The sequence below is a fragment of the Andrographis paniculata genome, unplaced genomic scaffold (genome assembly GCF_009805555.1).
Source record: "Andrographis paniculata isolate CXL003 unplaced genomic scaffold, ASM980555v1 Contig37END, whole genome shotgun sequence".
In the NCBI taxonomy this organism is placed as follows: domain Eukaryota; kingdom Viridiplantae; phylum Streptophyta; class Magnoliopsida; order Lamiales; family Acanthaceae; genus Andrographis; species Andrographis paniculata.
This window is the reverse complement of record NW_026137570.1, coordinates 4,652,053-4,662,523: the sequence shown is the minus strand read 5'-3', so window position 1 is coordinate 4,662,523 and position 10,471 is coordinate 4,652,053.

The following is a 10,471-nucleotide window of genomic DNA, read 5'->3' as shown; positions in this document are numbered from 1 at the left end:
GATTTTGTGGCATTATGCCATATTAATTTATCTTCGATTAATTGCGCTTACTCAACCGTTGTGTTGACCCTCTCCTTACGATCCTTTTTGTAGGTGATCACGCTTCCGTTATGCCTAACTGATGCATTCACGTCATATGATCCATTGGCGGAAATGAGAACTACCTTACCTTCTAAAATGTTTTGAAATTCATTGATTATGTTTAAAGACTAATGCATTTTGAACTATTTCCAATTTATGCTTTTAAATTGAACTTTATTTACTTAATTGATGAGCCGGTGCGCTTTAATTCTAAGTTCCTATAGTTGTTGGTATTTATTATTTTAGCCTTACCGCCACAATGTAGGACTCGTTGGTTGACGAACGAGCCTTCCGGTGTGGCGTCGCGGTGACGCTCCGGTCACTACAAGAAAAAATCATTTTTGTAACAAAACTTTTTTGTCTCTAAATCTACTTTTTCCATTACTAATGACATTAAAGACGGAATTAGTAATGGAATTACGTTAGCTACGTGAACTTTAGGGACGAAATTCTGTTACAAATATATTATTTTTTTGTAGTGGGTTTGAGCCGGCCGGGGTGTTACTTTGGGTGTGTTTGTTTGGGGGATTGGATTTTAATTGCACTATTCATCCCTTTTTTTCCCCCAAAAGCATCAAATCAAACACGTATTTTTCATTTTTTATATTATACAAAAAATCAATTTTACATTCAAAACATCACATCAACACCTAATTATATCACATCATACAACTATTCAAATTCAAAATTTTTACTATTAAAATCTCAACTCAAATTCCAAACCCCCAAACAAACACACCCTAACTATGTTCCCTTAAAGCACTATGTAACATATTCAACAAGCACTGTAATAATAACTCTAGAGCATAAAGTATAATCTCATGGAGTGCTATATAATAAAAAGGAAAAACAGTGCGGAAACAAAAGCGCTATTTTTTCTACCTTAAAGCACCTTTCAACATATATGAAAAATAATATTGTAATTACAACTCTAGAGCACAAAGTATATTCCCATAAAGTGCTATGTAATAAAAAGAAAATGCAGTCAAGAAAGAAAGGCACTAACTGTGTCCCTTAAAGCACTATGTAACATATTCGAGAAGCACTGTAATTATAACTCTAGAGAACAAAGTATAATCACATAGAGTAGTATATAATAAAAAGAAAATGCATGCCGTAAAGAAAAAAAAGAACTAACTATATTCCCTTAAAGCACTATGTAACGTATACGAAAATCACTGTAATTATAACCCTAGAGCACAAAGTATAATTCCATAAAGTGCTATATAATAAAAAGAAAATGCAGACAAGAAAAAAAAAACTAACTTTGTTCCCTTAAAGAACTATGCAACATATACGAAAAGCACTGTAATTATAACTATAGAGTACAAAGTATAATCCCATAAAGTCTTATATATAAAAAGGAAAAATAGTGAAGAAACAAAGACTCTATTTATACTACCTTAAAGCACCATGTAACATATACGAAAAGCTATGTAATTATAACTCTAGAGCACAAAGTATAATCCCATAAAATGCTATTTAATAAAATGAAAATACAGTCAAGAAACAAAAGCACTGACTTTGTTCCCTTAAAGCACAATGTAACATATACGGAAAGCACTCTAATTATAACTCTAGAGAACAAAGTAAAATCCTGTGGAGTGCTATATAATAAAAAGGAAAAAGAATGCAGAAACAATACCGCTATTTATACTTCATTAAAGAACCTTTTAACATATATGAAAAGCACTGTAATTACAACTCTAGAGCACAAAATATAATCTCATAAAGTGTTATATTATAAAAATAGAAAACAATGAAAAAACAAAAATTCTATTTATAGTACATTAAAGCACCGTGTAACATACACGAAAAACATAATATTTATAACTCCAGAGCAGAAAGTATAATCCCATAAAGTGCTATATAAGAAAAAATGTGTATTCCCTTAAAGTACTACGTGACATATACGAAAAACACTGTAATTATAACTCTAGGGCAAAAAGTATAATACCATAAAGTGCTATATAATAAAAAGAAAATGCTGTCAAGAAACAAAAGCACGAACTGTATTCCTTTAAAACACTCTGTAAACAAATATGAAAAACACTGTAATTATAACTCTATAACACAAAATATAATCTCATAAAGTGTTATATAACAAAAGGGAAAAAGAGTGAAGAACCGAAAACGCTATTTATATTACCTTAAAGCACCATGTAACATATACGAAAAAATCTATGTAATTATAACTCTAGAGTACAAAGTATAATCCCATAAAGTGCTATATAATAAATGCAAAATGCAGTCAAGAAACAAAAACACTAAATGAGTTCCCTTAAAGCACTATGTAACATATTCGAGAAGCACTATAATTATAACTCGAGAGCATAAAGTATAATCTCATGGAGTGCTATATAATAAAAAGGAAAAACAGTGCGGAAACAAAAGTGCTATTTATTCTGCCTTAAGGCACCTTTCAGCATATATGAAAAATATTGTAATTACAACTCTAGAGCACAAAGTATATTCCCATAAAGTGCTATATAATAAAAAGAAAATGCACTCAAGAAAGAAAGGCACTAACTGTGTCCCTTAAAGCACTATGTAACATATTCGAGAAGCACTGTAATTATAACTCTAGAGCACAAAGTATAATCATGTAAAGTAGTATACGATAAAAAGAAAAGGCATGTTGTAAATAAACAAAAGAACTAACTGTATTCCCTTAAAGCACTATGTAACATATACGAAAAGCACTGTAATTATAACCCTAGAGCACAAAGTATAATCCCATAAAGTGCTATATAATAAAAAGAAAATGCAGACAAGAAAAAGAAGAACTAACTCTGTTCCCTTAAAGAACTATGTAACATATACGAAAAGCACAGTAATTATAACTTTAGAGTACAAAGTATAATTCCGTAAAGTGTTATACATAAAAAGGAAAAATAGTGAAGAAACAAAAACTCTAATTTTACTACCTTAAAGCACCATGTAACATATACGAAAAGCTATATAATTATAACTCTAGAGCACATAGTATAATCCCATAAAATGCTACTTAATAAAATGAAAATATAGTCATGAAACAAGAGCACTGACTTTGTTCCCTTAAAGCACAATGTAACATATACGGAAAACACTCTAATTATAACTCTAGAGAACAAAGTAAAATCTCGTGGAGTGCTATATAATAAAAAGGAAAAACAATGCAGAAACAAAAGCGCTATTTATACTACCTTAAAGCATCTTTTAACATATACGAAAAGTACTGTAATTATAACTCTAGAGCACAAATATAATCTCATAAAGTGTTATATTATAAAAATGGAAAACAGTGAAAAAAAAATTCTATTTATAGTATATTAAAGCAACATGTAACATACACGAAAAACATTATATTTATAACTCTAGAGCACAAAGTATAATCTTATAAAGTGATATATATAAAAAAAAGAAATGGCAGTAAACAAACAAATGAATTATGTGTATTCCCTTAGAGCACTATGTGACATATACGAAAAGCACTGTAATTATAACTCTAGGGCAAAAAGTATAATACCATAAAGTGCTATATAATAAAAAGAAAATACTGTCAAGAAACAAAAGCATGAACTATATTCCCTTAAAACACTCTGTAAACAAATATGAAAAGCACTGTAATTATAACTCTAGAACACAAAGTATAATCTCATAAAGTGTTATATAATAAAAAGGAAAAAGTGTGAAGAACCAAAAGCGCTATTTATATTAACTTAAAGTGCCATGTAACATATGCGAAAAAATCTATGTAATTATAACTCTAGAGCACAAAGTATAATCCCATAAAGTGTTATATAATAAATAGAAAATGCAGTCAAGAAACAAAAACACTAACTGTGTTCCCCTAAAGCACTATGTAGCATATACGAAAAGGACTTTAATTATAACTCTAGAGCGGAAAGTATAATCTCATGAAGTGCTATATAATAAAAAGGAAAAAACAGTGCAGAACAACGCCACTAATTATACTACCTTAAAATACCTTGTTACACATACGAAGTGCACTGTAATTATAACTCAAGAGGACAAAGTATAAACCATAAAGTGGCACATAATAAAATGAAAATACAGTCAAGAAACAAAAGTACTAATTGTGTTCCCTTAATACATTATGTAGCATATACGAGGAGCACTGTAAGTATAACTCTAGAGCACAAAGTATAATATCATAAAGTTCTATATAAAAAGAATGAAAAATAGTGACGAAACAGAGTGCTAGCTCTATTCCTCTAAAGCACTATGTAAACATATATGAAAAGCACTATATTAATAACTCTAGTGCACAAAGTATAATCTCCTAAAGTGTTATATAATAAAAAATGAAAAACAGTGAATAAACAAAAATGCCATTTATACTAACTTAAAGCACCATGTAACATATACGAAAAGCTATGTAATTATAACTCTAGAGCACAAAGTATATTTCCAGAAAGTGCTATATAATAAGAAGAAAATGCAGTCAAGAAACAAAAGCACTAATTGTGTTCCCTTAAAGCACAATGTAACATATACGAAAAGCACTGTAATTGTAACTCAAGAGCACAAAGTATAATCTCATAAAGTGTTGTATAATAAAAAGGAAAAACCAAGAAGAAACAAAAGCACTAATTGTGTTCCCTTAAAGCACTATGTAACATATACAAAAGCACTGTAATTATAACTCTAGAGCACAAAGTATAATATCATGTTGTGCTATATAATAAAAAGAAAAAATAGTGCAGAAAAAAAATGCTATTTATACTACATTAAAGCATCATGTAACATATACGAAAAACATTGTAATCATAACTCTAGAGCACAACGTATAATCCCATAGTGTGTTATATAATAAAAAGAAAATGGAGTCAAGAAACCAAAGCACTAATTGTGTTCCCTTAATGCACTATGTAAGATATATGAGGAGAACTATAGAGCATAAAGTATAATCCTATAAAATGCTACATAATAAAAACAAAATGGAGTCAAGAAACAAAAGCACTAACTGTGTTCCCTTAAAGCACTATGTAATATATACGAAAAGCAATGTAATTATAACTCTAGAGCACAAAGTATAATCTCATAAAGTGCTATATCATAAAAACGAAAAACCGTGAAAAAACAAAAACACTATTTATACTTCTGTAAAGTACCATGTAAGATATGCGAAAAGCACGGTAATTATTACTTTACAACAAAAAGTATTATCTTATAAAGTTTTATATAAAAAAAGGAAAAATAATGAAAAAACAGAAGCGTTAGCTGTATTCCCTTAAAGCACTATGTAAAAACATACGAAAACCACTATAATTATAACTCTATAGCACAAACTATAATTCCATAAAGTGTTATATAATAAAAACAGAATGCAGTCTAGAAACAAAGTTCTAACTGTGTTCCCTTAAAGAACTATGTAACATATACGAAAAGTACTTTAGTTATAACTCTAAAGCACAAAGTATAATCTCATAATGTTCTACATAATAAAAAAGAAGAAATAGTGGAGAAAAAAAAACACGATTTATACAACCTTAGAGCACCATGTAACATATACGAAAAACACTATAATTATAACTATAGAGCACAAAGTATAATCTCATAATGTTCTATATAAAAAACAAAACACAATGAAGAAACGAAAGCGCTAACTGTATTCCCTTAAAGCACTATGTAAACATATCCGAAAACCACTACAATTATAACTCTAGAGCACAAAGTATAATCCCATAAAGTGCTATGTAATAAAAAGAAAATGCATTCAAGAAACAAAAGTACTAACTGTATTCCCTTAAAGAACAAAATGTAACATATACAAAAATCACTGTAATTATAACTCTAGGGCATAAAGTATAATCTCATAGAATGCTATATAATAAAAACAAAAAAGAGTGAAGTCAAAAAGATGCTATTTGTACTACGTTAAAGATACATGTAACAAATGTGAAAAACAATGTAATTATAAGTACAGAGCAAAAAGTATAATCTCATAAAGTTCTATATAATAAAAAGAAAACACAATGAAGAAAGAAAAACGCTAACTGTATTCTCTTATAGCACTATGTAAACATGTAAAAAAACCACTATAATAATAACTCTAGAGCACAAAGTATAATCCCAAAAAATGCTATATAATAAAAAGAAAATGCAGTCAAGAAACAAAAGTACTAACTGTGTTCTTTTAAAGCACTATGTAACATATACGAAAATCACTGTACCTATAACTCTAGAGCACAAAGTATGATCGAATAGAGTTCTATGTAATAAAAAGGAAAAAATAGTGTAGTAACAAAAATGCTATTTATACAACCTTAAAGCACCGTGTAACATATACGAAAAGCTCAGTAATTATAACTATAGAGCTCAAATTATAATCTCATAAAGTTCTATATAATAAAAAGGAAAACCAGTGAAGAAGAAAAAGCACTAACTGTTTTCCCTTAAAGCACCATGTAACATATACGAAAAGCACAATAATTATGAGTCTATAGCACAATGTATAATCTCACAGAATGCTATATAATAAAAAGGAAAAATAGTTAAGAAACAAAAGCGTTATTTATACTACCTTAAAACACCATGTAACATATACGAAAAGCACTGTAATTATAACTTTAGAGCACAAAGTATAATCTCATAACGTTCAACACAATAAAAAGGAAAAACAGTGAAGAAACAAAAGCGCTAATTGTATTTCCTTAAAGCACTATGTAAACATAAACGAGAAGCACTATAATTATATCTCTAGAGCACAACGTATAATCTCATAAAGTGCTATATAATATAACGCAATAACAGTGAACAAACAAATGCGCTATTTATACTACCTTAAAGCACCATGTTACATATACAAAAAGCTCTGTAATTATAACTCTCTGAATAAAGTATAATCTCATAAAGTGCTATAAAATATAAAGAAAATACAGTCTAGAAGAAAAAACACTAATTGTGTTCCTTTAAAGCAATAAGTAACATATACAAAATGCACTGTAATTGTAATTCTAGAGCACAATGTATAATCTCATAAAGTGAAATATAATAAAAATTGGAAAATAGTGAAGAAACAAAAATGTTATTTATACTACAGTAAAGCACCATGTAACAAATACGAAAACGTTGTAATTATAACTCTAAAGCAAAAAGTATAATATGATAAAGTTCTATATAATTAAAAGAAAAAAACCGCTAACTGTAATCCATTGAAGAACTATGTAAACATATACAAAAACCACTATAATTATAACTCTAGAGCACAAAGTATAATCCCATAAAGTGCTATATTATAAAAAGGAAAATAGTGAACAAAAAAAAATGCTATTTATACTACCTTAAACCACATGTAACATATACGAAGAACTCTATAATTAAACATTTTGCACAAAGTATATTCCCATAAAGTGCTAAATAATAAAAAGAAAATGTTGTAAAAAACAAAAGTACTAACTGTGTTCTCTTAAAACACTACGTAACATATACAAAAAGCACTATAATGATAACTCTAGAGCACAAAATATAATCTCATAAAGTGCAATATAATAAAAGGTAAAAACAGTGAAGAAACAAAAACGCTATTTATACTACCTAAAAGCACCATGTAACAAATACGAAAAACACTGTAATTAAAACTCTAGAGTAAAAAGTATAATCTCATAAAGATCTATATAATAAAAAGAAAAAACAATGAAGAAACAAAAGCGGTAACTGTATTCCCTTAAAGCACTATGTAAACATATACGAAAACCAATATAATTATAACTCTAGAGCACAAAGTATAATCCTATAGAGTGCTATGTAATAAAAAGAAAATGCAGTCAAGAATCTCAAATACTAATTGTGTTCCCTTAAAGCACTACGTAAGATATATGATAAACACTGTAATAGAGCAGAAAGTATAATCTCATAAAGTTCTACATAATATAAAGGAAGAACAATGAAGAAACAAAAGCGCTAACTGTATTTCATTAAAGCACTATGTAAATATAAGCGAAAAGCACTATAATTATATCTCCCTAGCACAAAGTATAATTTGATAAAGTGTAATATAATAAAAAGGAAAAACAATGAAAAAACAAAAGCGCTATTTATACTACCTTAAATCATCATGTAACATATACGAAAATCTTTGTAACTAGAACTCTCTGCAGAAAGTATAATAAGTGTTATATAATAAAATGAAAAAATGCAGTCTAGAAACAAAAGCACTAACTATGTTCCCATAAAGCACTATATGACATATACGAAAAACACTGTAATTATAACTCTAGAGCACAAAGTATAATCTTATAAAGTTCTACATAATAAAAAACAAAAACAGTGAAGAAACAAAAATGCTATTTATACTACCTTAAAGCACCGTGTAACAAATTTGAAAAACACTTTAATTATAATTCTAGAGCCAAAAGTATAATCTCATAAAGTTCTATATAATAAAAAGAAAAAACAATGAAGAAACAAACGCGCTAACTATATTCCCTTAGAGCACTATGTAAACATATACAAAAACCACGGTAATTATAACTCGAAAGCATAATGCATAATCCCATAAAGTGCTATATAATAAAAAGAAAATGCAGTCAAGAAATAAAAGAACTAACTGTGTTCCCTTAAAGCAGTATGTAAGATATACGAAAAATATTATAATTATAACTCTAGAGCACAAAGTACAACCTCATAAAGTTCTACATAATAAAAAGAAAGAACTATGAAGAAACAAAAGCGTAAACTGTAACTTCTTAAAGCACTATGTAAACATAAACGAAAAGCACTATAATTATATCTCTTGACCACAAAGTATAATCTCATAAAGTGTTATATAATAAAAATGAAAAATAGTGAAGAAACGAAAGCGCTATTAATACTACCTCAAAGCATCATCTAACATATACGAAAAGCTCTGTAATTATAACTCTATGCACAAAGTATAATCCCATAAAGTGCTATATAATAAAAAGAAAATGCAGTTAAAAAACAAAAGCACTAACTGTGTTCCCTTAAAGCAATATGTAAACAAATACGAAAAACACTGTAATTACAACTCTAGAGCATAAAGTATAGTCTCATAAACTTCTATATTATAAGAAGTAAAGATAGTGAAGAAAAAAAAGTAACTGAATTCCATTAAGGTACTATGTAAACATATAAGAAAAGCATTATGATTATAACACTACAACACAAAGTAAAATAAAAAGAAAATGGAGTCAAGAAACAAAATCACTAACTGTGTTCCCTTAAAACACTATGTGACTTATACGAAAAGCACTGTAATTATAACTCTAGACCACAAAGTGTAATCTTATAAAGTGCTATACAATAAAAACGAAAAACTGTGAAGAAACAAAAATGCTATTTACACTACCTTAAAGCCCCATGTAACAAATACGAAAACCACTGTAATTAAAACTCTAGAGTAAAAAGTATAATCTCATAAAGATCTATATAATCAAAAGAAAAAACAATGAAGAAACAAAAGCGGTAACTGTATTCCCTTAAAGCACTATGTAAACATATACGAAAACCACTATAATTATAACTCTAGAGCACAAAGTATAATCCTATAGAGTGCTATGTAATAAAAAGAAAATGCAGTCAAGAATCTCAAATACTAACTGTGTTCCCTTAAAGCACTACGTAAGATATATGATAAACACTGTAATAGAGCAGAAAGTATAATCTCATAAAGTTCTACATAATATAAAGGAAGAACAATGAAGAAACAAAAGCGCTAACTGTATTTCATTAAAGCACTATGTAAATATAAGCGAAAAGCACTATAATTATATCTCCCTAGCACAAAGTATAATTTCATAAAGTGTAATATAATAAAAAAGAAAAACAATGAAGAAACAAAAGCGCTATTTATACTACCTTAAATCATCATGTAACATATACGAAAATCTTTGTAACTAGAACTCTCTGCAGAAAGTATAATAAGTGTTATATAATAAAATGAAAAAATGCAGTCTAGAAACAAAAGCACTAACTGTGTTCCCATAAAGCACTATATGACATATACGAAAAACACTGTAATTATAACTCTAGAGCACAAAGTATAATCTCATAAAGTTCTACATAATAAAAAGCAAAAACAGTGAAGAAACAAAAATGCTATTTATACTACCCTAAAGCACCGTGTAACAAATATGAAAAACACTGTAATTATAATTCTAGAGCCAAAAGTATAATCTCATAAAGTTCTATATAATAAAAAGAAAAAACAATGAAGAAACAAACGCGCTAACTATATTCCCTTAGAGCACTATGTAAACATATACAAAAACCACGGTAATTATAACTCGAAAGCATAATGCATAATACCATAAAGTGCTATATAATAAAAAGAAAATGCAGTCAAGAAATAAAAGAACTAACTGTGTTCCCTTAAAGCAGTATGTAAGATATACGAAAAATACTATAATTATAACTCTAGAGC